This window comes from Macaca mulatta, chromosome 2 (assembly GCF_049350105.2).
Source record: "Macaca mulatta isolate MMU2019108-1 chromosome 2, T2T-MMU8v2.0, whole genome shotgun sequence".
Lineage (NCBI taxonomy): Eukaryota > Metazoa > Chordata > Mammalia > Primates > Cercopithecidae > Macaca > Macaca mulatta.
Window position 1 is genome coordinate 98301026 of NC_133407.1, and position 27803 is coordinate 98328828.

The 27803-nt window shown below is 46.1% G+C and overlaps 3 long non-coding RNA genes across 4 annotated transcripts in view; 2 read left to right on the forward strand and 1 right to left on the reverse strand.

Annotated features, from left to right (window-relative positions):
* LOC144339097 (uncharacterized) overlaps positions 1–27803 on the forward strand; it is a 39003-nt gene that overhangs the window by 8896 nt on the left and 2304 nt on the right. Inside the window, exons 1-3 of one of the 2 annotated variants that reach the window (XR_013413769.1) lie at positions 17521–17656; positions 18661–18783; positions 18908–19155. This is a non-coding gene — a long non-coding RNA (uncharacterized LOC144339097). Of the gene's footprint in view, positions 1–17520; positions 17657–18657; positions 18784–18907; positions 19156–27803 lie in introns of those variants that run through there. The other variant, XR_013413768.1, reaches the window with a different exon arrangement.
* Positions 19949–27191, forward strand: LOC144339100 (uncharacterized). The gene is made up of 2 exons (XR_013413772.1): positions 19949–22636; positions 24796–27191. It is a non-coding gene; the product is annotated as an uncharacterized LOC144339100 (long non-coding RNA).
* LOC144339095 (uncharacterized) lies at positions 22559–24679 on the reverse strand. The gene is made up of 2 exons (XR_013413766.1): positions 24530–24679; positions 22559–23266 (listed from the first exon to the last, which is right to left on the reverse strand). It is a non-coding gene; the product is annotated as an uncharacterized LOC144339095 (long non-coding RNA).

The window sequence follows — 27803 nt, forward strand, 5'->3', positions numbered from 1 at the left end:
CTCACAGAACAAATATTTCCCTTGGAATGAGACCGAGGCAGTGGAGCAGGACCAGGCAGGACCAGCCACCAAAGACGGCCCCCAGGCCCCACGCTGGGCCTGCTCAGCGCCTGCACAATTGGTTCCACATAATTGCTTCTCTGCACTCACCTCATTTAGGCCCTATAGACACCTATGAGCTGATTAGTTGAGTCATTTATTGATTCAGGAATATTTGTTGAGCCCCAACGATATACCAAACACTATGCTGGTTACAGAAATAAAGAGAGAAACACATTCTGTCCTCAAGGGGCTCCTAATCAAGTAGGGGAGAGAAGCAGTGTCTGTATATTAATAAATCAAATCAAGGTGACAAAGATAAGCTTCAGAACCCAGGAGACGAAGTGTTTGAGGTAGGTCATTATTCTGTCTGTGTGTTGTGGGGTATGTGGGCAAGGGTGAGGTGTGTGGGGTGGTGTGGATATGGTGTGTATGGGGTGTGTATGGGATATGGTGTGTATGGTATGTTTGTGTGGTGTAGGTGTGTGTGTGTGGTGAGTGGTGGTGGTGAATGTGTGTGTGTAGTGCTGATGGTATGTTTGTGTGGTGTGGGGGGGTGTGTGTGGTGAGTGGTGGTGGTGAATGTGTGTAGTGGTGGTGATGGTATGTTTGTGTGGGGGGTGTGTGTGTGTGGTGAGTGGTGGTGTTGAATGTGTGTAGTGGTGGTGATGGTATGTTTGTGTGCTGGGGGTGTGTGTGTGTGGTGAGTGGTGGTGGTGAATGTGTGTAGTGGTGGTGATGGTATGTTTGTGTGGGGGGTGTGTATGTGTGGTGAGTGGTGGTGGTGAATGTGTGTAGTGGTGGTGATGGTATGTTTGTGTGGTGTAGGTGTTTGTGTGTGGTGAGTGGTGGTGGTGAATATGTGTGTGTAGTGGTGATGGTATGTTTGTGTGGTGTGTGTGTGTGTGGTGAGTGGTGGTGGTGAATGTGTGTAGTGGTGGTGATGGTATGTTTGTGTGGTGTAGGGGTGTGTGTGTGGTGAGTGGTGGTGGTGAATGTGTGTAGGTTATGTGTATGTGGTGTGTATGTGGTGTGGGGAGTATGTTTGCGTATGGGAGTGTGTGGTGACAGTGGTGAATATGTGTGTGGGTATGGTAGTGATGGTCATGGGTGGTGTTCAGTGTGTGTCGTGTGAGAAGTGTGTGTGGGTATAGGGATGTGTGTGTGTGTGTAGTGGTGATGGTGGTGTTTGTGTGGTGTGGGAGTGTGTGTGTGGTGCAGGAGAGTATGTGTATGGGAGTGTGTGTGTGGTGACTGGTGGTGAATGTGTGTGTGTAGTGGTGGTGGTGTTTGTGTGGTGTGGGGTGTGTGTGTGTTTGGTGGAGGAGAGTGTGTGTGTGTGGTGAGTGGTGGTGGTGAATGTGTGTGTGTAGTGGTGATGGTGGTGTTTGTGTGGTGTGTGTGGTGTGGGCTGTGTGTGTGTGGTGAGTGATGGTGGTGAATGTGTGTGTAGTGGTGATGGTATGTTTGTGTGGGGTGTGTGTGTGTGTGTAGTGGTGGTATGTTTGTGTGGTGTGTGTGTGGTGAGTCGTGTTGAATGTGTGTGGTGTGTGGTGAGTGGTGGTGGTGAATGTGTGTGTGTAGTGGTGATGGTATGTTTGTGTGGTGGTGTGTGTGTGTGTGTGGTGGTGATGGTATGTTTGTGTGGTGTGTGTGTGTGTGTGTGGTGAGTCGTGTTGTTGAATGTGTGTGGTGTGTGGTGAGTGGTGGTGGTGAATGTGTGTGTGAAGTGGTGATGGTATGTTTGTGTGGTGGGGTGTGTGTGTGTGTGGTGATGATGGTATGTTTGTGTGGTGGTGTGTGTGTGTGTGGTGATGGTATGTTTGTGTGGTGGGGTGTGTGTGGTGGTGATGGTATGTTTGTGTGGTGTGTGTGTGTGTGTGTGGTGAGTGGTGGTGTTGAATGTGTGTAGTGGTGGTGATGGTATGTTTGTGTGGTGTGTGTGTGTGTGGTGAGTGGTGGTGTTGAATGTGTGTAGTGGTGGTGATGGTATGTTTGTGTGGGGGGTGTGTGTGTGTGGTGAGTGGTGGTGGTGAATGTGTGTAGTGGTGGTGATGGTATGTTTGTGTGGTGTGTGTGTGTGTGGTGAGTGGTGGTGTTGAATGTGTGTAGTGGTGGTGATGGTATGTTTGTGTGGTGTGGGGGGTGTGTGTGGTGAGTGGTGGTGGTGAATGTGTGTAGTGGTGGTGATGGTATGTTTGTGTGGTGTGGGGGGTGTGTGTGTGTGGTGAGTGGTGGTGGTGAATGTGTGTAGTGGTGGTGATGGTATGTTTGTGTGGTGTGGGGGGTGTGTGTGTGTGGTGAGTGGTGGTGGTGAATGTGTGTGTGTAGTGGTGATGGTATGTTTGTGTGGTGTGGGGGGTGTGTGTGGTGAGTGGTGGTGGTGAATGTGTGTAGTGGTGGTGATGGTATGTTTGTGTGGTGTAGGTGTGTGTGTGTGGTGAGTGGTGGTGGTGAATGTGTGTGTGTAGTGGTGATGGTATGTTTGTGTGGTGTAGGGGGGTGTGTGTGTGTGGTGAGTGGTGGTGGTGAATGTGTATGTGTAGTGATGGTATGTTTGTGTGGTGTAGGTGTGTGTGTGTGTGGTGAGTGGTGGTGGTGAATGTGTGTGTGTAGTGGTGGTGATGGTATGTTTGTGGGGGTGTGTGTGTGTGGTGAGTGGTGGTGGTGAATGTGTGTAGTGGTGATGGTATGTTTGTGTGGTGTGGGGGGTGTGTGTGGTGAGTGGTGGTGGTGAATGTGTGTGTGTAGTGGTGATGGTATGTTTGTGTGGTGTAGGTGTGTGTGTGTGGTGAGTGGTGGTGGTGAATGTGTGTAGTGGTGGTGATGGTATGTTTGTGTGGGGGGTGTGTGTGTATGGTGAGTGGTGGTGGTGAATGTGTGTGTGTAGTGGTAGTGATGGTATGTTTGTGTGGTGTAGGTGTGTGTGTGTGGTGAGTGGTGGTGGTGAATGTGTGTGTGTAGTGCTGATGGTATGTTTGTGTGGTGTGGGGGGGTGTGTGTGGTGAGTGGTGGTGGTGAATGTGTGTGTGTAGTGGTGGTGATGGTATGTTTGTGTGGGGGGTGTGTGTGTGTGGTGAGTGGTGGTGGTGAATGTGTGTGTGTAGTGGTGGTGATGGTATGTTTGTGTGGTGGGGTGTGTGTGTGTGGTGAGTGGTGGTGGTGAATATGTGTGTGTAGTGGTGATGGTATGTTTGTGTGGTGGGGTGTGTGTGTGTGGTGAGTGGGGGTGGTGAATGTGTGTGTGTAGTGGTGATGGTATGTTTGTGTGGTGTAGGTGTGTGTGTGTGGTGAGTGGTGGTGTTGAATGTGTGTAGTGGTGGTGATGGTATGTTTGTGTGGTGTAGGTGTGTGTGTGTGGTGAGTGGGGGTGGTGAATGTGTGTGTGTAGTGGTGATGGTATGTTTGTGTGGTGTAGGTGTGTGTGTGTGGTGAGTGGTGGTGGTGAATGTGTGTGTGTAGTGGTGATGGTATGTTTGTGTGGTGTGGGGGGTGTGTGTGGTGAGTGGTGGTGGTGAATGTGTGTGTGTAGTGGTGATGATGGTATGTTTGTGGGGGTGTGTGTGTGTGGTGAGTGATGGTGTTGAATGTGTGTAGTGGTGGTGATGGTATGTTTGTGTGCTGGGGGTGTGTGTGTGGTGAGTGGTGGTGGTGAATGTGTGTAGTGGTGGTGATGGTATGTTTGTGTGGGGGGTGTGTGTGTGTGGTGAGTGGTGGTGTTGAATGTGTGTAGTGGTGGTGATGGTATGTTTGTGTGCTGGGGGTGTGTGTGTGTGGTGAGTGGTGGTGGTGAATGTGTGTAGTGGTGGTGATGGTATGTTTGTGTGGGGGGTGTGTATGTGTGGTGAGTGGTGGTGGTGAATGTGTGTAGTGGTGGTGATGGTATGTTTGTGTGGTGTAGGTGTTTGTGTGTGGTGAGTGGTGGTGGTGAATATGTGTGTGTAGTGGTGATGGTATGTTTGTGTGGTGTGTGTGTGTGTGGTGAGTGGTGGTGGTGAATGTGTGTAGTGGTGGTGATGGTATGTTTGTGTGGTGTAGGGGTGTGTGTGTGGTGAGTGGTGGTGGTGAATGTGTGTAGTGGTGGTGATGGTATGTTTGTGTGCCGGGGGTGTGTGTGTGTGTGGTGAGTGGTGGTGGTGAATTGTGTGTAGTGGTGATGGTATGTTTGTGTGGTGTAGGTGTGTGGTGAGTGGGGGTGGTGAATGTGTGTGTGTAGTGGTGATGGTATGTTTGTGTGCTGGAGGTGTGTGTGTGTGTGTGTGGTGAGTGGTGGTGGTGAATGTGTGTAGTAGTGGTGATGGTATGTTTGTGTGGGGGGTGTGTGTGTGGTGAGTGGTGGTGGTGAATGTGTGTAGTGGTGGTGATGGTATGTTTGTGTGGTGTAGGTGTATGTGTGTGGTGAGTGGTGGTGGTGAATGTGTGTGTGTAGTGGTGGTGATGGTATTTTGTGTGGTGTGTGTGTGTGTGGTGAGTGGTGGTGGTGAATGTGTGTAGTGGTGGTGATGGTATGTTTGTGTGGTGTAGGTGTGTGTGTGGTGAGTGCTGGTGGTGAATATGTGTGTGTAGTGGTGATGGTATGTTTGTGTGGTGTGGGGGGTGTGTGTGGTGAGTGGTGGTGGTGAATGTGTGTAGTGGTGGTGATGGTATGTTTGTGTGGTGTAGGTGTGTGTGTGTGGTGAGTGGTGGTGGTGAATGTGTGTGTGTAGTGGTGATGGTATGTTTGTGTGGTGTAGGTGTGTGTGTGTGGTGAGTGGTGGTGGTGAATGTGTGTGTGTAGTGGTGATGGTATGTTTGTGTGGTGTAGGTGTGTGTGTGTGGTGAGTGGTGGTGGTGAATGTGTGTGTGTAGTGGTGATGGTATGTTTGTGTGGTGTGGGGGGTGTGTGTGGTGAGTGGTGGTGGTGAATGTGTGTGTGTAGTGGTGATGGTATGTTTGTGTGGTGTAGGTGTGTGTGTGTGTGTGTGGTGAGTGGTGGTGGTGAATGTGTGTGTGTAGTGGTGATGGTATGTTTGTGTGGTGTAGGTGTGTGTGTGTGGTGAGTGGTGGTGGTGAATGTGTGTGTGTAGTGGTGATGGTATGTTTGTGTGGTGTGGGGGGTGTGTGTGGTGAGTGGTGGTGGTGAATGTGTGTGTGTAGTGGTGATGGTATGTTTGTGTGGTGTAGGTGTGTGTGTGTGGTGAGTGGTGGTGGTGAATGTGTGTGTGTAGTGGTGATGGTATGTTTGTGTGGTGTAGGTGTGTGTGTGTGGTGAGTGGTGGTGGTGAATGTGTGTGTGTAGTGGTGATGGTATGTTTGTGTGGTGTGGGGGGTGTGTGTGGTGAGTGGTGGTGGTGAATGTGTGTGTGTAGTGGTGGTGATGGTATGTTTGTGGGGCGGTGTGTGTGTGGTGAGTGATGGTGTTGAATGTGTGTAGTGGTGGTGATGGTATGTTTGTGTGCTGGGGGTGTGTGTGTGTGGTGAGTGGTGGTGAATTGTGTGTAGTGGTGATGGTGGTGTTTGTGTGGTGTGTGCGTGTGTGTGGTGGAGGAAAGTGTGTATGGGAGTATGTGTGTAATGAGTGGTGGTGGTGAATGTGTGTGTGGTAGTGATGGGGGAGGGTGGTGTGTGTGTGTACACGTATACGTGGGTCCAGACGGAGGCAGGAATGAGGTCCTAGATCTTCCTGACAGCGATGAAGGGGAGGAGTTGTGGTCACAGGGCGTGAGGGGGGACCGCAGGCAGAGGGCTGAGCCTGCGAAGGCACGGAGATGAGACAACTCCAGAGGGTATGTGCAAGGGGAGGTGAGTGGTGGGAGGTGAGCTAGGAAGGCATTTTTACTGTTGACCCTTACTTTCTAATCAAGACAGTAACAGTTTTGCAGCTGTTCCTTTTCCTAAACTCATGTGAGGATTTTGGGTTAGAATTGCTGTGTTCTTCTCTGTCGGCCAAAGCTCACTAGCGCTGGGGCCTCCATTCTGGGAAGGGCCCTGTAGGTGAATCTCTGAGCGTTTACTGGGCTTCTTCTCTACCTGGGCTGCTGCACCCAGAACAGTTCTTAGAGTTTCCAGCCTCTTGAGCAGAATGGCAAAGATGGGTTCTATTGGACTTGGGGCAGAGGAGGTTTAAATATGACGATCCCTGAGGCAAGTGTTAGAAGAAAGGGCAGTGCGGCAGTGCAGGGGATCTCCAGCTCTCTCACAATGGATGGCTGCCCTGGCTAGATCTGTACTGTGTGGAGCTGTTTAAAGAAGGAACAAGGGGCCAGGCACGGTGGCTCATGCCTGTAATCCCAGCACTTTGGGAGGCCAAGGCGGGAAGGATCACCTGAGGTCAGGAGTTTGAGACCAGCCTGGCCAATGTGGTAAAACCGCGTCTCTACTAAAAATAGAAAAAGCAGCTTGGCTTGGTGGCGCATGCCTGTAATCCCAGCTACTTGGGAGGCTGAGGCAGGAGAATCACTTGAACCCGGGAGGCGGAGGTTGCAACGAGCCGAGATTGCGCCATAGCACTCCAGCCTGGGCGATAAGAGTGAGATTCTGTCTCAGAAAAGAAAACAACAACAACAACAAACGAATAAGGAGGCAGATGGCCGGAGATGGCTTTCTTCCTCAAATTTTGGTTTGCTTTTTATTACTTTCCCCTTACTGGATAGGGTCAAAGCTGCCTCATGATTAAGTTGGCCAGATAAGAATGATTTATTTCCATTTTACTAGACAGGAACTGGAAACCCTTACAGAAAGTCTAAAGTTTGCAAGATACTGGTCATATTGTCTCAGCTCATTTTCGTGGTTACCTGCGAGGTAAATGTTTTCTGGTATCTTCCCCATTTTACAAATGGGGAAATTAGGGCTAAGAGAGGTAAAGTCACTGGGACAAAACCACTCAATCTCTTCCGTGAGTTCCTCACCATGGATCGTCTCACTGAAATTTGAACCAAGTCTGTTTGGCACCAAAGACCATGTTTTTTTCATAATGCTTCCTGAAGTTTATGAGGCAGCATGGTTTGGTTAAATGATGGTGTTTTGTTTTGTTTTTGTTTTGTTTTTGTTTTTGTTTTTTTGAGATGGAGTTTTGCTCTTGTTGCCCAGGCTGGTGTGCAGTGGCACCATCTCAGCTCATTGCAACCTCCGCCTCCTGGGTTCAAGCGATTCTCATGCCTCAGCCTCCCGAATAGCTGGGATTACAGGCATGCGCCACCATGCCCAGCTAATTTTGTATTTTTAGTAGACACGGGGTTTCTCCATGTTGATCAGTCTGGTCTCAAACTCCTGACCTCAGGCGGTCCACCCGCCTTGGCCTCTCAAAGTGCTGGGATTACAGGCGTGAGCCACCGTGACCGGCTGATGGTGGGTTTTATCATTACATAGGAATGGATTTAAACCCAAGTTCTCCTCTGTGGTGGTTAGGTACCTGACCTTGCATTCTTTTCTTCCTTGCTCCCTTGTGAAGTGTTAATTGAGGCCTATTATATCCGTGTCAAGCACTCTGCTGGGGTCTAACTTCACAGTCCTTGCCCATCCAGGGCTTCCAGTCAGATGAATAATTCAGACAATGAAATAGGCAAGTACAATGAAGTTTGAGAAGTGCTGTGATGGGAAGCCTCAGGTACTCTCTGTCCAATACAATAGCTGCTAACCACAGCCCAGTGCTATCAGTGTAAAATGCCTGCAGGATTTTGAAGACCTAGTGCAAAAAAATAATGTTAAGCACTTCATTAATAATGTCTTATATTGATTACATGTTGAAATGATTATTTATGGGATATGCTGAGTTTAAAACTACTTTATTCAAATTCAAATTGATTTCACCTGTTCCTTTTTAGGTCTTTGTATGTAGCTATTAGAAAATTTAAACTTAGGCTGGGCATGGTGGCTCATGGGTATAATCTCAGCACTTTGGGAGGCTGAGGCGGGTGGATCATTTGAGGTCTGGAGTTTGAGACCAGCCTGACCAACATGGAGAGACCCCATCTCTACTAAAAATACAAAAAAATTAGCCAGGTATGGTAGCGCATGCCTGTAGTCCCAGATACTCGGGAGGATGAGGCAGGAGAATCGCTTGAACACGGGAGGTGGAGGTTGCAATGAGCCGAGATCACACCACTGCCCTCCAGCCTGGGCGACAGAGTGAAACTCCATCTCAAAAAACAAACAAACAAACAAACAAAAACAAAATTTAAACTTACATACGTGGCTCACATTGTATTTCTAAGGGACAGCGCTGCTGTGGAAGAATAAAGGCATGCAGATATATCCTATCTTAATGCAACAATCAAAGAACATTTATCCTGTGACCTCCCCAGGAAGGCACACAAGAGATGCTTAACGAGTAGGAGCTTCTCTCCCTCCACACATGGTTTAAGAGGCTGTTGTTTATTGTGGAACCCTCAGTCCTCTGGTACTGTGGAGAAGGTATTAGGTGACATGGCTGCAGAGCTTGTTCAGTCCCCTCAGGGATTCCTTTGGGTCCTATATCTTGAGAAGTAGCTGTCGTAACCCATCTCCCCCATGCCCCCCGAAAAACCCATGGCTGACAGTCAGATGAAATAAATGTTGCTTGTTGCCATGGCCCCTAGGTATCTTTGCTTTTCTTTATTTTAGCAAAAGGAAGTCATGTTAAATATTTCAGGAGAGTCTGATTTTCAATATCTTTATTGGACTGAAAAAGACAAGGCACATTAGGTTAATGATAAGGCCTTATCTGTCCATTAGATTCAAAGAACTGGGAAGGGTCTTGGGAATTGACTAGTCCCACTTCTGACCCTCCTTCTCAGAAAGTGAAGCTCAGAGAGGCTAAGGGGCTTGCCTAGGGTAACAGAGCCAACCAAGGTGCTCAGCGACTGGAACCCAGTCTTTCCATCCCTCGCTTCCACATGCAGCCATCATTCCGCACTGCCCGTTCTATTCTGAGTTGCTCCCTTTTCTGCTCCTACCTCCCAAAGTCTCCTCCTGTTTGTCCCCATCCTCTTCTGCTGCCTTCTCTCTCTCTCTGACCCAGTGTCTTTAATATAACAGGCAACAGAAACAGGTGTCAAAAAGAGATAGGCGCCGAGCGTGGTTGCTCACGCCTGTAATCCCAGCACTTTGGGAGGCCGAGGCGGGTGGATCATGAGATCAGGAGATCAAGACCATCTTGGCCATGGTGAAACCTGTCTCTACTAAAAATACAAAAATTACCTGGGTATGGTGGCACATGTCTGTAGTTCCACTACTTGGGAGGCTAAGGCAAGAGAATAGCTTGAACCAGGGGGTCAGAGGTTGCAGTGAGCCGAAATCGCACCACTGCACTCCAGCCTGGCAATAGAGCAAGACTCTATCTCAAAAAGAAAAAAAAAAAAAGAAAAAAAAAAAGACACCAACAAATGAAGGCAGGGAGATTTTCGGTGGCCTTAACAGTGGTTCAGGGCTGGGCACGGTGGCTCATGCCTATAATCCCAACACTTTGGGAGGCTGAGGCGGGTGGATCACCTGAGGTCAGGAGTTCGAGACCAGCCTGGCCAACATGGTGAAACCCCGTCTCTACTAAAAATACAAAATCAGCTGGGCGTGGTGGCCGGTGCCTGTAATACCAGCTACTAAGGAGGCTGGAGCAGGAGAATTGCCTGAACCCAGAAGGTGGATGTTTCAGTGAGCTGAGAGCATGTCATTGCACTCCAGCCTGGGCAACAAGAGCAAAAGTCTCAATAAATAAATACATAAATAAATAATCATTGTTCAGGTGAAAAGGCAGCCTGGGTGTGTTTGGAGGAGCATAGATTTGGAATCACAGGCTCAGGGCTTGAGGGCTGGCCATGAGGCCTTGGAAAACCATAGTTTCCTCCTGTTTAATCAACTTCACTGGGTTGTCATGAGGGGCAAATAGGAGCATGTTTCTGAAAAGGTTTTGTCATCTCTGAGACGTCATATGAGTGGTGGTTATTATCATTCACATGATGCTAGGAGATTTTGTTGGCTGTGACAGCAGGATGAAATAGCAGAGTGATATGGTTGCCAAAGAAAGCTAATGTGGTATCGAGAGTAAGGGACGCGACTCTCCACTTGACCATCCGTTTCTGGGACATTGTGCTGTGTTCAGTTCCGGGAATTGCCTTTTAAAAGGGACTTTGGCAAACTGTTTTTGTTCCAGAGAAAATCGCAAGAATAGCTTAGGGTTTGAGAGTTATGACATATAAGGGATGATTTAAGGATCTGGAGGATGTTTAGTCTGGAGGAAAAAAAATAAAGACTTAGCTAGAATGAGGTAGGTCTTTCCAAATATCTGCAAGTTTCCTACGGAAGAGAGGAAAGATTCATTCTGTGTTGCTAGTGGCCAAGCCAGGGCCCAATGATGGGAGTTAATAGGAGGCAGATCTGGGTGCCATTGGAGCCTATCTAAAACTCAGAAAGTTGTTCCCAGATGAACTTCCTGGGAAAGTAGTGAGCTGTCCATAAGTGGAAGTCTTCAAGCAAAGGGGGCTGTTTATGGGGACAGGGTGCTGTGAAGAGAAGTCCTGCTCTGGCTGAGAGGTTGAACCAAGTATTCTCTGTGATCCCTCCAATTCTGAGACCACGATTATCTCCTTCTGCTCTCTCAGATCTTTCTTGCTGATCTGCTTCCCTCACTGTTTTTGATGTCTTTGTTGACTGTCTGCTCCTTCTGAGAATGTTTTAGGGTTTTAGATTCAGAAATATTTCTGTAATCGTTGATAGTCCAGTGTAACGGAAAGTAGGAAGGAGGAACATTTAAGAACAAAGGCAGTGTTGTTACTTTGATGGACACACAGTAACCTGTTAAGTGGGGGTAGAAGCAGAAACATGGTGGTGTGTGTTTGGGAGTCTTGTAAATACTACAGCAAACGAATAGGCATCCCTTATTCTTAGCTATTGTTTAAAATGCAAGCACAACTGCTAAAGGCCTTTGTTCTTGAATGGACCAGCATTCTCCTTGTTTATACAATTCTTTTGTTAGCTGCAGAGATTCAAGAAAATTCTCACTATAAGAATTCTAGATCATAAACTGCTTTGCAGACTCATAATTTAAGTGCTTTGCTGATTTGGTTATATCAAATTCTGTACAGGAGGTGTTTTCATGATTTCTCGACTTCAGAAAAGCCATTTTCTTGAAAATATTTTTTCACGCATAGTTAGTGTTGCAGCTGGGAGAGTAAGAGGCTAGCTGAATCTCTGCAGTTGAGTGGGCAGCTGAGCTATTTCCAGGATTTTGTTCTGCCCCCAAGTAGCAATTATGCATCTGTCTCACAGTGCTCCACCTCAGACATCCCAACCGTCATTTCAGAAACCTCCACCTAGACTCTAAGGCACAAAATAGAACTCAGCAGATCCAGGTGGAAGGAGGAGGGCATGGGTGGGAACATTTTGGTCAGGTTCCCTGAGGTCAGAGTGTTTGCCCAGCCCCGAGAATGACAGCAGAGACATGGAGAAAACTGTGGATCAGGATGTGAGTTCCAATACTTTGGGAGCCTTGTTGGTCCACTGTGGCAGGAAGACCCTGGAGAGACAACAGTAATGGTTCTTCAAATCCGGGAGACTGGCCAGTTGGGCCAGGCTGGGCAGGGTGGTGGGGTGCTGAAGAGGCAGCAGCAATCTGTAGGAGCTGCAGTGTCCGTGGTCATCCTCTGAGACTGCTGCCCTATTGCAGACCCAGTTTCTGAGGCTGCTGTGTTGAACCCACGTTCTGTTGCCTTAGCTCCACCTCAGTGTGCCCTTGAACCCTGGGCTCAGGACAGCCTCAGCCTGGAGACCAGCAGGTGGATTTGCTCTTGGATCTACATTCTGGACAGAGGGACCAGCCAACTCTGATTGAAGCCCACAGCTTTACTCCCCACTCATTCTTTTTTTTTTTTTTTTTTTTGAGACAGAGTCTTGCTCTGTCGCCCAGGCTAGAGTGCAGTGGCACGATCTTGGCTCACTGCAACCTCCGCCTCCAGGGTTTAAGCGATTCTCTTGCCTCAGCCTCCTGAGCAGCTGGGATTACAGGTGCCCACCACCACGCCTGGCTAATTTTTGTATTTTTAGTAGAGATGGAGTTTCATCATGTTTGCCAGGCTGGTGTCAAACTCCTGACCTCAGGTGATCCACCTGCCTCAGCCTCCCAAAATGCTGGGATTACAGGTGCGAGCCACCATGCCTGGCCCCCACTCATTCTTTTACTCCAGACCTGCTTCCTCACCAGTCTATGTCTAGGGGTGGTCTTCTATAAGCTCTGGTTTCTGAGCTTATAGAAGTCTGGGAAAATGGAGTCTGGGAATGGAAGGGACTTCTTACCAAGTCATTTTAAAACCCTGACTTGTCTCTGTCCTTCCAAAGTAGTCCTGCTTTCCCTGAATGGAGTGATGCAATGGTTCTCAAACCTCTGTGGGAATGAGACAGCCCCAGCTTTTAAAATATCAGATGTCAGAGGTCCATTCTCAGAGATCGTGATGAGGGAGATCTGGGTGGGCCCCGGGAATCTGGAACCCAGGTGTTTCTGATGTAAGCAGACCCTGGGCCATACTTAGAGAAACATTAGAGGAAAGAACATGAATTTTGGGGTCTGAGAGAGACAGAACTGGGTTATTGTGTTATGTGTTGAGCAAGTTAATCACCATTTTTGAGCCTCCTGTTTTCATCATGTATAAAATGCTGACCATGTCTCAGGGGAGATGTCGGTGTGAAGATGTACATAAAGTGTTTAGCTGGGGCTTTTTAAAAATTTTATTTTACTTTAAGTTCCAGGATACATGTGCAGAAGGTGCAGGCTTGTTACATAGGTATACATGTGCCATGGTGGTTTGCTGCACCCATCAACCCGTCATCTAGGTTTTAAGCCCCACATGCATTAGGTATTTGTCCTAATGCTCTCTGTCCTTGCCCCCCACCACTCAACAGGCCCCTATGTGTGATAGTCCCCTCCCTGTGTCCACATGTTCTCATTGTTCAACTTGCTGGGGTTTATTAAATAGGGCTTTTGGCTCTCTCTCCCCCTCCTTCAGCACCAGGGAATTGGCAACAGAGAATTTCAACCCCTCCTAGACATGACACATTAGTGGTGCCTTTCTAGCAGTGTGCACCTGTGGAATGGTCATAGAAGTGTCTGGAGGAGCACGCACATCCCCAGTGCTCTCTGCCTGGACAGCCAATCCTGATTTCACAAGCAATGGCATGAAAAGAAATGACCAGGAGGTCAGAGGTCAGCCACCTGCTGTCATTTTTATTTGCAGTAAACCACAGAGTCAGAACATACACAATATACAGTGCATTGCAGAGCAAGTCCACAGCACTCTATGCAGGCAGATGAGCAGGCTCGAGCAGGCGACCATTGTTACAGAATAACATGTCTAGGGTTGGGGAGGCAGTGGAAGTGGAAGAGCAAGGAAGGAAGGATCTGGATCCTGGTCCTGTGCTTCTAGTTAGCTACTGCCCCAGTCATGGCTGGTAAACTCTGCATTTCTGCACTGCAGTTGAGGTGTGTTAGGACCTTTAGCTTCAACCTGTGCCCAGGGTCCTCCCTAAACACTGAGGTTTAGCTGAGTTCCGTAAGTGGAAGTAGTGCTTTTCCACGGTGGGACTGAATTCTCTCCCAGCACACTGGCAATTCGAGAGGGCAAAAGAGGTTTGATACATGGAAGGGAAAATACTTACATTTCAGGGTTCATGTATGTATCTGTGTCAGTGTATGTGTATAGGTGTGTGTAGAGGTGGAGAGTTTACCTAAGCGTTTCTTTGTAGTGTTTCTTTCATGTTGGACGCCTCCCACCCCCAAAATTGGCTGATTTCTGAGCATGATCAATCATCGAGGGAAGGAAAGTAGATTCTTGGCAGAGGGGCTAGGAGTTGCCCTCCTGGGTCAGCAAGGCTTGGAGAAGCCTTGGGCCTGCTGGGAGACCCATGAGGACAAAGACCCTACCTCCTCTCTTATGGCTGCGGCATTTACCCAAGGTGAAGCAAGATCGCTACAGCAGGAAGGTCTTTAGAGCACCACCTTGTTTGACAGAGAAAAACAGGTCCCAGAAGCCTACAGGATGTGTGTCCAAGACCATGTAAATGAGACAGGACTGAAGCCCACTCCCTGTGCTGCTCTTGTTTTCCCAGGCAGGGTTTCGGGCCTTATCCTAACATGGGATGTGGAATGATTCCCTTCCACAGCAGCCTCTATGGAGCATTTGCCAGACTTCCCCAAGATAGAAGGTTCTTACTTGTTTTCTACAGAGAGAGAAAATCATCTATCAGAAACCCCTTAGCAAGTGGCTTCTTGGAATTATGACTACTTGCTAATAATAACACTTTCTCTGAGATAGCCACCGAACTTTGAGGTCAACGGTACAGAGAAGCATAAAAGCATAAAACTTCTTCCCATTCTATGGAAGAGGACAGCTGTGCTGTAAGCTGGGTCAGCAACTTGCTGTGAATCCTCTTCTCTTTAGTTGAGTTGTCTGCCTCTTGCCATCTGAAGGAGGAAGCAAGAAAATGCGGCAGGTTTTGAAATCTGCCTTCTTGTTGAGTGACCTACACACTAGACCACACTGTCTCTATTAAGACTGTAGACTACTTCGGCAGGTTAGCACAGACCAAAAAGGGTAACATCTGGAGCATCAGGCCCTGTCCAGGTGAACACCTGCTTTGCCTCCTATCCAGGGTCCTGGGAGAGTTGCTTTGAAGAAATTTTTTATATGCTGATGGAAGAACCAGTACTGAATGACCGCCATTCGTTATTCAACTATAATCAACAGAGATAGACTTTGTGCTATGCAGGCTGCCAACTCTGCATAAAAGGTTGGACTTGATAACATCTAAGGAAGGGCCTTTCCAAGCTAAGGGGGCTATGATTTTAGAATTCCTTGCTTCGTGGACTTTTCATGTTAATTGAGATAGTTTGCTAGAAACTGTGAGTCCAGTAGGGTTGTGCTTGTTGGTTTTTGCTTATTTGTTCTGTCTTTGCTGATTTTACAGAAGCCCAATCCACCTAACTGCCATAGCCTCTAGCCCATTCTGTGTTCCTGAATCTGTTTTTACATTGAAACTATGATCGTTATGGCCTGGGATGTTCCACTATGTCATTATGGGTTAAACTTCCCAACAGTTCTCCCCAAAGGTGCTTTATGTCTGTGATGAGACTCAAGAGGTGAAGAGAAAAAGGAGAGTAGTATTGAACGGAGAGGTTTAAGTTAGACATTGAGGCCATTTTTTTTATGGGAGAAGTTGTGAGACGCTGGAGTGCGCCCTGACATTGGGCTTGGAGTATGCCCTCTGATCTTTCCTGGGCCTTTTAAGCACAGGTTTGCCTGGAGGTAACAAAGTGGGCAGATGGCCCCTTAAAACCCTTTTCTAATCCTCTGATTTTATGTATGAACATTCTAAAAATAGAACCATGCTGGGGTGGGGGAGGGTGCAGAGAGTGAAGAAAAATATCATGAGAATAAAAGAAAAAAGCAGAAGAAGTAGGCTCTGGGTGTGGGTAGAGGTTGAGAAAAGCAGAATGTGATGGGAAAAGATGGAGAAAAAGTAAGAGAACTGCATTGCAACGTATTAAGAGATTAGGGTGCAGTCCCTGACAGATCAATATTCTTTTTTTTTTTTTTTTTTGAGACAGAGTCTCTCTCTGTTGCTCAGGCTTGAGTGCAGTGGCAAGATCTCGGCTCACTGCAACCTCTGCCTCTTGAGCTCAGACGATTCTCCTGCCTCAGCCTCCTGAGTAGCTGGGATTACAGGCACACATCACCATACACAGCTAATTTTTGTATTTTTAGTAGAGATGGTATTATGTTGGCCAGGCTGGTCTTGAACTCCTGACCTCAGGTAATCCTCCTGCCTCAGCCTCCCAAAGTGCTAGGATTACAGGCATGAGCCACTGTGCCCAGCCCAAATCGACATTCTTTTTTTTTTTTTTTGAGATGGAGTCTCGCTCTGTCACCCAGGCTAGAGTGCAGTGGCCCGATCTCAGCTCACTGCAAGCTCCACCTCCTGGGTTCACTCCATTCTCCTGCCTCAGCCTATCATAGCTGGGATTACAGGCATGTGTCACCACACCCAGCTAATTTTTGCATTTTTAGTAGAGATGGGGTTTCACCATGTTGGCCAGGCTGGTCTTGAACACTTGACCTCAGGTGATCCTCTCACCTCAGCCTCCCAAAGTGCTAGGATTACAGGCATGAGCCACTGCACCCAGCCCAGATAGACATTCTTTAAAAACAAAATATTTACTGATGAATCCATTAGTAAGTGTGTGAATCACCCTATCCAGCCCCATTTTACATGTGGGGAAAGTGAGCTGTAATATGACTTGCCTATGTCCCTATTGCCGGTTGGTATCAAGGGAGGCACCGGAGTTGGCCTTGGTGGATAAGTCCAATGCTGAGTGGAGGAGGCAGAGCACATTTCCCGGGCTGAGGATGTGTGTATAGGAAGTGCCCTCAGGGCGCGGCTTCGAAGCTCAGGAAAGAGAATGAGAATGGGCATAGCTAAGGCCTGCGTCTTCCTTCCCCGGCCCTGCCTCAGAGCCCCAGGCTCGGAGTGACTGAGGCAGCAGAAGGGAGCTGGACACTCCAAAGGGCCTCACGCCTTGCCTTGCCTTTCGTCAGTGGCAGTAGGAGAACCAAATCCTGTCATACAACCGTCCCTTCTCCTCTTGGGAGCCATGCAAAATATCCACTGAATTTGGAAGTTGGGCTCATGAATGGCATTTCCTTGCTTTTTCTCTTTCCTCGTTTCTCTGAGTTCCTGAGTGCAGTTTCCAGAAGTTTCTTTCCTCCTTTAAGAAAATGGAGTCTGGGAATGGATGGGACTTCTCACCAAGTCAGTCGGAGGCAGGATGGATTTCTTGCAGATGACCTACCTTTGAGACTATCTGACAGATTTCCCTGAATGTCCTTTTATTTCCCCTTTGGGGGAAGGTGGGAACTCTCATTGATTAGGTTGGTGTGAAGGTAATTGCGGTTTTTGCCATTAAAAATATAAACAAAACAGCAATTACTTTTGCTCCAACCTAATATTTTGTCTCTCCCTCTGCCCTAGTCCCTGCTCACAAACATCTCAGAAGGGACCTTCGAGCTGGAGTCCTCTGAAATGTCACAGAGGCGTGGCCCCCAGCTGCCACTCTGTTTCCATCCTTGCTCCCCTGTGGTGACCCACAGCAGTGTGGCCCCATCACAGAAAACAGCCAAGTGAAGGGGGCTCAGCACACTCAAGTGAGCTTTGGCTTTGGAATTCTTACTTTCCCCCTTAGGAAGCTGGGCCACTTTTAATCAGTGGGAAATAGGAAGAAACTTTGTGCTTCCTCTTCCCTACTACAAAACGACTGATGAACAGTAGTACAAATAGGCCTCTCTGTTCTGAGGAGATAGAGAAACAAAAAATCATGTTGCCTAGGCAAGGCAAACGCAAGTGTGCAGAGACCTAGCCCAGCATCCGTCTCTGGGAACGCCTGCCAAGAGCTCTTATATAAGCTGCAGTGAGCTCATGTGTTTGATCAGCAGATCCTGGGCTTCAGGGCCAGGGGTTAGGCTGGAGGAGGGAGCTTAGAAGAGACTGTGTTCTTCCAAAGAGGGGGCGATCTGGGAAGAAAACATGTTCCTATACTCAGAGTGATGGAGGCAATTTTCATCTCTGTGCCAGTCAACATAGACTTCCATTTCTCGTGGTGTCAGTATCAGGAGAAGAGAAGGTGACGTTTGGTGTTATGAACTCCATGGTGTGAGGAAAGGGGTGGCGAAGGGAGGGGTGGTGTTTAATGATTCAAAGGCGGGCAGATGTGCACTTGGGGTATGGATAAGAAAGCTTTCCTCTTGATGTGTAGGAAGTCAGGTAGGTGCCCATTTAGCTCCACCATGCACAGGCTGGGAATCTATCAGGCCTTGGTTTCTAGTTGTTGCTTCTCCCTTAGGGCGTGCTTAAAATGGGAAACTCATTTTGTTCATTGACTGAGACAGGCTGAATATTCTGGCACCTGCTGTCACTCATTTTTGCCTGCTTTTCTTTTGTTTGGCAGAATCACTGAGCTGGTAGACCTTTGCAAGCAAACTCACCACCCACCTTGCCCACCATCTTGTCCGGAACATGTGCAGTCAGCCCACCCTGATCCCAGCAGCTAAGCACAGAGCAACCTGCTTTCCATACATTTTGCCTATTGAAAATTATCTCTCACCCTGCGTAAATGAGCCAAAGCTTTTCAACCAGGCTTCCCAGATGTTCTCTCGGGGGTTGACACACTTCCAGATCAGTCCTGCCCTAGTGGAGGGGGGTATCTGAACATCACAGCAGACTACCCCCTCTCTGAGTCTAGCTTCCTAGTCTTCACATGATTCGGTAATAACTATAACTGTCCTTTAGCTGAACAGATAAATCTACAGACATCATGTTCTATTGTTTTACCTGTTCAAAATAATGTGCCCAGCCACTCTGTAACTACTAATGCTTTAAACAGTCTTTTTATTTCAGAATTAAGAACATGCATTTTTCAGGTGAATTTCTTTTTCTTTTTCTTTCTTTTTTTTTTTTTTTTTGAGACGGAGTTTTGCTCTCAGGCTGGAGTGCAGTGGCACGATCTCGGCTCACTGCAACCTCCGCCTCCCAGGTTCAAGGGATTCTCCTGCCTCAGCCTCCTGAGTAGCTGGGATTACAGATGCGCGCCACCACGCCTGGCTAATTTTTTTGTGTTTTTTTCAGTAGAGACGGGGTTTCGCCGTATTGGGGACAGGTTGGTCTCGAACTCCTGACCTCAAGTGATCCGCCTGCCTTGGCCTCCCAAAGTGCTGGGATTACAGGCGTGAGCCACCGCGCCCTGCCTTTCAGGTGAATTTCTAACTCATCCAAGTGTTTTGCATTTTCTCTTTGGTGTCATTAGTGCTTACAGCACTTTCCAATTTAGTGTCTTTTGAGAATTTAGTTCATGAGCTGTTTGCTTTCCTGTTTCCAGAAGAATCAGAAATGTTTCAAATACAGCTAAGACCATCTTTGGTTCCACCCAACACTTTCTCCTCATGAGTGATGGTAAATGTCCTGATGAATTTCTGCTTGGGAACAACTGGACTCAGTCAGCTGAGAAATATCAGAGCTCATATGCACAACACCTTGAAGCCTTCCTTCAGCAATGTGGATGATACACACAACCTTCAACACTTCAGAGAGAATCCTCCGTGATGATGTCGGCTCAAGTATTTTGGTGTGAGATGTCATGATAACTTACTTATAACAAATTCAGCCAGAAAAAGATGAAACAGGGCAAAATGTTAACAACAGTTAAATCTAAGTGATGGGCACATGGTTGCTCATTATACTCATGGCTGCAATTTTTTTGTATGTTTGAGCATTTTCATCATAAAAAGAATTTATTCCCAGATGTTCTAATTTCAGGAGGCATATTTAACCTGTGGGGGCTTTGGGAGGCTGACAGGCAGCAGATGGGAGGCAGGAATTGCTTAGTTCTCCTAGGTCTATTATCATTACCTTAATGTCTGCTAGTAGCAGAGTACGACAATAGCAAACCCCAAACAGCAATTCCGTGACACCCTCTGTTATTAACACCTTCCATGCAAGTACGGTTCTCTGAGTTAAAAGGTGTAGTTCTCAATCCCTTTACCTCAAGGATGTTGGGGAGAGAGGAAATATTCACCAGGAAAACTTTTCTTTTCTTGAAGATCATGCCATTTTCTGGTAACCAATTGGTACCAGTTTTCTTAAAAAAATAAAAAACACAGAACAATTTCATTCATTACTTTGAAAGTACTGTTGTTTAGTCCCTCAACAGAAAATGCAAACTTTCTGGAATCTTCTTCCGGATTGCCAGTTATATTGCAGGGTTTTAAAATTCATTTCAATTTCTATTTTTAGGGTACAAATACATTATTATTTTTATTATTCCTCACCTTGTAATTCCTCTTAAGATTTCATTTTAAAAAGATTTTTGCTTTTTGGAGAGTTAAAAATGCTCAATTTTTTTTTGCATTACTCTAGGCAGTATATTTTTTTTTGTAAAAGTGTTTTTTAATCTTGGCAAAATAATAAAATTATATTTCACAATTTGCACAGAATCTGACTAAAGGGCAGAGGCATATTACCCTCAGAGTTTAGAATAAAGCCAGATTTTTCAGGCCCAGTTCCACTGTAGAGTTAGTATGCACTGCAGTCCCAAACATTTTCTTGTTCCCTCTAAAGCTAGGGCCAATTTCATTTCAAATGGAGGTTAGAGTAAAAAAATCACTTTTGTGTTTTACCGCCTTCTCTAGGCAGTATTTTTTATCCCAAATTATGATTCACCTGAAAGGTTTTTAAAAGGCCACTTCAAATCTCCACTCCACCTTTAGAGACGTTACTAAATTCTGATATTTGACTACCTGACCTTATTTCTTTTGCCCCTGATCTTTACTATGGTCTCTGCATATGTTTTAGTAGCATCTTTAATACTATGTGAATACTGTGATCTGGGTGAGTTCTTCACCAGGTATCCACCGTTGTCCATCCTTCTCAAGTAGTGCCTTAGGATATTGCCCAGCTGGTGCCTGGGAGCAAGGACTTGGGAAGGTAGGAGGAGGTTGACATGGACCTCCTGCTGCTCAGGGCTGCTGCCCCACCTCAGTGCGCCCCTGCATCCAGACACATGAATGCTATTTCCACTCCAGCTCTGCAGAAGAGGGAGGAGAGGGACTTGGGTTTCCAGTTTGAGAAGGGAATAAGTCCTACACAGGAGATTAGTTTTGGGGTAGTAAATCCCTGTCCATTCCTGCGACTCGGAGGAATTGGTAATGGCACTGCAGGCACAAATGTGGACTTTGAAGGCAGGTACTGACAGGTCTGACTCCTGGATCTGTCACTGTGAGCTTTGCTCTGTTTCTCAGTTTTCCTCACTTGTCAAATAGAGAACATATTGGTTTTTGCGAAGTTCAAAAGTGGTCATAAAAATAGTAAGCTTTGGACTAGATAATAAATGATGTTGTTATTTAGTAACAATTTCATTAATACCTGGGGATTTCTATTTTATCATTTACTTGGCTTTAGGCTTAAATTTTTTTTTTGAGGATTTCTCAGTTCTTCCTTCTATTTTTGGGCTATAGTGTTCATGCCCACCTCCCTTGCCCAAATCAATCTGCCAAAAAATCCAGTTCTCTATCTCTTTTCATCTTATGAACCTGAATCTTATTATGCTGATCTCTTACTATGTTGTAACTCTACTTCTGTGCTGCCCTTCTATTCTTTGTCAGTTCTGACCTTATCTTTAAGAAGTGAATTGCAAATATTTCTGTCTTTCTGTCCAAGTCGAATTTCATATTTTCTGAATCACGTAGCTGACCTCCATGTGACCTAGAAAGCCCTTTGATGATCCATATTTAGCTGTATCCATCACTCAACAGATGTCTGGGTAGTTAAAGGCCCCCATGAGCTCCCTCTACATCCTGTGGTTTCAAGTTCCTGAGTTGTTAGTTAAAAAGCTTTCATCCCCCTGCCCCCACCCATTCCAGAGTAGAAGTACAGATACCCACTTTAGCTGTTCATTCATTTATTCATTTGACAGATACCTACTTATTACCTACTGCATGCTTGATACTGGGTTAGATGTTATCCTCTTTGTTCCAAATTGCATTTTCTTAATCTGACCCATTTAGAGTAGTCCTCCAGGTTTTCTGATGATTTCTCTGGAATCAGCATTGAGCATCCAATTAAGCCGTCTCTTCTACCTGCAGGGTTTCCTGACCCCTGGGAGACTTGGAAGCTCAATCGTAAACTCTGATGTCTTGCTATAATGTACCTGCTATTCCATGCACAGATTTCAGACTTACAAAGGTTCACCACAGCTCTATCTAGGGGAGTTTAGTTCGCAGATGAGGTTGCAAGGCTCTGCTTGTCGTCCTGCACCTTGGACATGAAGAATGAAGTGGCAGCAAGGGTAGAACGCCTAGCAAGTTAAGTAGCTAATTTCCAAAACCCCTTGGTTTTCTGTGCCCCTGGTTTCCCACAGAGATGCCTATGAGGAAAGATGCTTCTCTGCTTTTTGAGCTCTCTGGATCTTCCCATTAGATAGCATCTCTTGGCATCTGAAAGGCAGCTTGCCATTCTGTTCTTCTGTGGAACACAGATGGCCCAGCCCACGCCTATCACTAATGAGGATTGCATACAGAGCCTCCTTGCTGGAGGCTCCCTTCAGCAACCCCAGTGCTCCTTCCCTTTGCTGGCCAGTCACTGTTGACCATGGCATTTAAATCTGAGAAGGCTGTTTGCTGCTCTCCCACTCACAGAGCTGAACAAAAAAATCTATTAGGTGTAGGTCCTGGGAAATGAGTTGCATTCAGCTAGAACATGAAGACATTGAGGATTGAGGAAGGGATGGCTGCTGATTTGATTGCCAGGATTTTGGGATCCAGCTGTCCATGGAAGCTATTGAGTTTAAATATGAACAAGCACTGGAAGTTCTTCAGTAGGAACATGATTAGCTAGCTATACAGAGGTTAAACAGATGGGATATCAATTTGTCAATGTCATATTATTTCAAGTAGAATACTAGTATGGTTGGAAACAATTAGAATAGAATTTTAAAGGCACTAAAATATAGTGGGAAAAGTGTAGATTTTCTCTTTTTCTTTTCTTTCTCTCTCTCTCTCTCTCTTTCTTTTTTGAGACGGGATTTTCATTCTTTCACCCAGGCTGGAGTGCAGTGGCATGATCTTGGCTCACTGCAACCTCTGCCTCCCAAGTTCAAGCGATTCTCCTGCCTCAGCCTCCCAAGTAGCTGGGATTACGGGTGTGTGCCACCACACCTGGCTAATTTTGTATTTTTGGTAGAGACGGGGTTTCACCATGTTGGCCAGGCTGCTCTCAAACTCCTGAACTGAGGTGATCCACCCACCTCGGCCTCCCAAAGTGCTGGCATTGAAGGAGTGAACCACTGCGCCTGGCTGAGCATAGATTTTCATATGAGACAGACCCGTGTCAAGTCCCAGTTCTACTACTTGCTATCTGTTGGACAAAGTACTTCGCCTTTCTATGCATGAATTTCTATATCTGTAAAAAAGTACAATGCCAATATCTTAGGCTGTTCTGAAGATCAAAAGGGAAAGCACATGAAAAGACCTTGACACCGTGCCTGGCACCTAGTAAGCAATGAATGGAAATTTCCTTTCTTTTTTTTTTTTTTTTTTTGAGACAGAGTCGTGCTCTGTCACCCAGGTTGGAGTGCAGTGACGCGATCGCGGCTCACTGCAACCTTCCACTCCCGGGTTCAAGCGATTCTCCTGCCTCAGCCTCCTGAGTAGCTGGGATTACAGGCACGCACCACCAAGCCCAGCTAATTTTTGTATTTTTAGTAGAGACGGAGTTTCACCATGTTGTTCAGGCTGGTCTCGAACTCCTGACCTCGTGACTCGCCCACCTCGGCCTTCCAAAGTGCTGGGATTACAGGCATGAGCCACCGCACCCGGCTGGGAGTTTCCTTTCTTATCTCCCTTTCCTGCTTTCTCTTTATAGCAGAAAGTTGAAAGATGCACTCTAATATGGTAGAACATCAAGTTGAGCTAAAATCAATGGCTCCATGTGAAAGTTTGTACAATTCTGCTCTCCTGTTTTATTTAAAACTTGTTTGAATTTGAGATGTAGGATAGTTTCTTTTTCCTTGCTATTGCAAGTCTGATACAGGTCTGATATTTATGATTAGAAGTTCCAAACTGCTAATATGGACCTCAGTAGAAAGGCAAAATCTGTTTGACTTTAATACTGTAATCCATTTTTTTAAGTTCTCAGAGCTACTAAGGAGCAATCACAACCACCATCAGCGACCCCTGAGGGTGCCAGTGAGTCAGGTCAATCCTGCCATGTCCAAGACTGGTCTAAATGGTCAGTACTCCCAATCCAGAAATTGCTCTTGGAGTCATTTTTCATTCTTTCAGAAAATAAGGGACACCAAGAAATGCCGTTCAAAAGGAATTAATAGATTTACTGATTTAACATTAATGCCTACGAAAACAGTTTAAATAGCTTTTGGGGTAAGGTAGATTAGTTACTGTTGGTTTCCCATCCAACCAGGTCAAAGCTTTTTCCTATAACTGCAGGTGCATGTTCATTTCCGCACATGGCAGTCCTTTCCATATTAGAGCAGCTCCAGGAGCAGTTATTAAATTGAATAGAAATTAACCTGTCTACAACTGTGTTTTTCAGACCTGATTCTGTTCTTTGGAGTTACACAGATGAAGTCTGATCTCTATCCGCTATCATGCCTACCCTTTTATTTTTTTTCTCTTCAATCCCCTTTCCAGTCCCTTCCCAACTCAGGAAACAAAGGGCCTAGATCATTGATTCTTGCTTGAAGATGGATAGAGGGGAACAATAAAAATAGACAAACAATCTCATAAAGAAACAAGAAAAGGTGTCTTAAGAATGGAGACTTGGCGCGGTGGCTCACGCCTGTAATCCCAGCACTTTGGGAAGCTGAGGCAGGTGGGTCACCTGAGGTCAGGAATTCGAGACCAGCCTGGCCAACATGGTGAAACCCCGTCTCTACTAAAAATACAAAACTTAGCTGGGCGTGGTGGCACAGGCCTGTAATCCAAGCTACTCAAGAGAGGCAGGAGAATCGCTTGAACCGGGGAGGCAGAGGTTGCAGTTAGCTGAGACTGCACCATTGCACTCCAGCCTGGACAACAAGAGCAAAACTCCATCCCCTACCCCGGCAAAAAAAAAAAAAAAAAAAAAAAAAAAAAAGAATGGAGACTTCTTGTTCTAGAAAAAGCACTTTTTGAGATATTATTGTAGAGGATGGTTACTTGCTTGTTTCCACCTCCACTGAGAACAACAACAAAATAAATGGTGGTCTGAAGGCAGTGTTTTCTAATCTATAGATGTTGACAAATAAAGGACTCTATGGTTCTTTACTAGGAGTTCTCAGAGACTCTCTATGTACTTCCCAGAAAAGATTTAGCACTTGACCACAGAACTCTTTTTTTCATGGAACATTTGATGGATACTTGTGTTTTGGGAGACACATCTTAGGAAGTTATGGTTTCAGATATGCTGTGGGGACTCAGACTGAACATTTGAAATAATTTCTTGATTGATTACTGTTAGATCCTGGAGCTGGTGGCCAAGGAAGACTGTGAAGTTTCCTTCCTTGGAAGGTTGGTAGACTCTTCCTCCTTCCCCCAACTCCCCCTCTTTTAATACTAGAATTAGGCATGCACCTGCCTGGGAGTGCCGAGGTGTAGGCCTGACATATAGGGGATCTGAGCATCTAGATCCTTCCCATCCCCATGATTCTATTTTTGTGGATCCCAATTGTGTAGTGTTGCACGGAAGGCACAGACTAGCTGGGACAGGAGGTAACTGAGAGTTTTGGCCAAGAGAAGAGGGGGCTAGAGATGGGAAAAGTTGATGCAATTATTTTTGGCAGGAGTTGGAACCAAAGCAGCAGAAGAGAGTAAGTTTTAAGACTCTCTGGCAAAGTAACTTCCTAATCTGTCACTGAGTATGTGTAAAAAAGTGATTAGTGGGTCTCTATATTTATCATGATTACTCACAAATATGTAATTTACATAATATATACAGCACATTAAGTACTATGTCACCTTATATAATGTGCATATGTATAATGTATATGCATGTTATGTAACGCCAGTCTGGAGGCTCTTCCAGGTTCTGCCAAGTATTTCCTAATTTATTTGGCAATTTTAACGTATCTTTTCCATCTGTGGAAAGAACTCTCTTGAGAGGAGCTGGTCTCTGACCTGAATATAATCATCCTACTAGGTCTATCTCCACTCTCAACACACTGGGGAAACTCCAAAAAGACTAAGCCATAATGGAACACAATTCCTAGCTCATCAGTTTAGGGACAACACAATGTACTAAAGAGTTCCTGCTTTACAGTTTTTATTGCTATTGGGGTAGAAGCATGGGGGGCAGGTGAGAACATGTTTGTAGCATGGCCAGAATCAGAATAAGAAATAAGGGACTAGGTTCTCCCCTGACTAACCACTAAACCTCTTCTCATTGAGATTGAGATAATAATACCTTCTCGGCTAACCTCAGAGGTTGCTATGAGGGTCACTATGATGAGGGACTCCACAAAAAGAAACCACAGTCATAGTGTTTAAAGGATGATTTGCAAGTCATGATTAAACAACACAAGATTTACTAAGGTTACCAAATTGGAAGTGCAATTCCACTGAAGTTGTTATACTCCATGCCTCTAAGAAGGACTTGGGATATGTCTCTCAAGCAACATTGCAAGTCCTGTGCACTAGGGTACAGCAGGTAAGGGCCATTTTCTGCACAGCCCCTTCATGAGACTTGTGAGTCTCTGAGAATCAATTTCACTTGTTGATAGTGCCATGTCTCAATAGCCTCAATCTTGGGGGAACTTGGCTGAAACACATGCATGAACTTCTGTAAATGTCTTAGAATCAGTGACCCTAAACCTGAACCTGCCTCAGTTTCAGAATCAAGTGGCTTCCAAGATAGTACCTGTAGTAATTCTGGAGCTTGTTGGTCCCATCACCAAGAATACCATCATTAAAGATATACTTCAGGTGGCCTAGTTTTCCCCTTAGTCAGCATTCTGCACTATTAGGTTGAGCAGAATGGTCTTAGATCTTGCTCCTAGATGGTCCTTCACAGTTAAGTGCCATTTGTACACACAATCTTAATATTCCCTTCCTTGTCCAAAGCTCCTGTCCAATGCAAGGAGATTAGAGGTAGCTCAGCGGAGTGATATTAAATGGGTCCAAGTTTCCACTGAGAAATCTCAGAGAGGGATGGAGGCCCAATGAAGCGCTGAGCGGCCTTGCCTTTGGGAAAGGATGGTAATGCTGGCACTTGCTGAATGAAGCCCACTGAGCTCTGCTGAGACCCCTCTGTCCTGGCTGGCAGTATCTTGCAGAAGATGCCTCAGTCCTCCTTGTGACTCTCCACTGAGGTCATCCCTGCAGCCAAGGTTGTTTCCAAACTAAGAGACTATGATGACCATGATGAGGTGACATGTGGAGAGTTCAATCTGATGATCTGTTTAGTACCTTCAACCTCAGACCAACTTCTTTTCCATTCAGGCCAGAGAGAACCTCTGGGAAGCAGCATGAGGCACTCGTTTTCTTGTGTGGGCATATCCCGTCCACGCATGTGCTGTACGTTTGTTCCTCCCTGGCAACCTGGATCCAAGTGGAATCACTTTTCAGTGACCGGAAATGACCCTACTCTGAGATGCATGGGTTCTTTTCTCCATTAAATATCTTTGTAACGGCACCTACTCTCAAGCTGCATTAGCCAAGACACCATGGAAAAAGTCTCTGAACTTTTCTGAGACTCAATTTTCTTATCTGACAAATGGGAGAGTAAATCCAGCCCAGCAAGTCTTTCATGCTTGTTTTGAGGATCCAGAATAGGAGCTCTCAGTCTCTTCATGAAAGTAGGGAGCTACTTTCATTCCCCTTAACCCTTGTGATCACCGCAGGGAGATGCGTCCTGATAATGAAACAGTGGAGTGGGGGAGTAAGAACCTTTTTTTTCCTTACCACTTTCTGTCTCATACTACCTCTGTTATTTTTTCCAATCAGGAAAAGTCCATCAGTAAATAAATATTTATATATATATAAATATATATAGGCTAAACATATATATACATACACACGTAAGACCATCAGAAGGTCCTTCAGGTCATACTCTGGGAGTGGTGAGTGCAAAGAAGCAGGAGGGAACCATCTCCTGGTTTCCCCAGCAAAGTTCCTTCCTTCCCATCTTTTCTGCCTTCAGGAATAGTCTGCCACCAGGGCTTGGAACTCAAACAGGAAACACGCTTTGGCTTGAAAAAGAAAGAAGCTGGGGGTGGTTTTTTTTTTTTT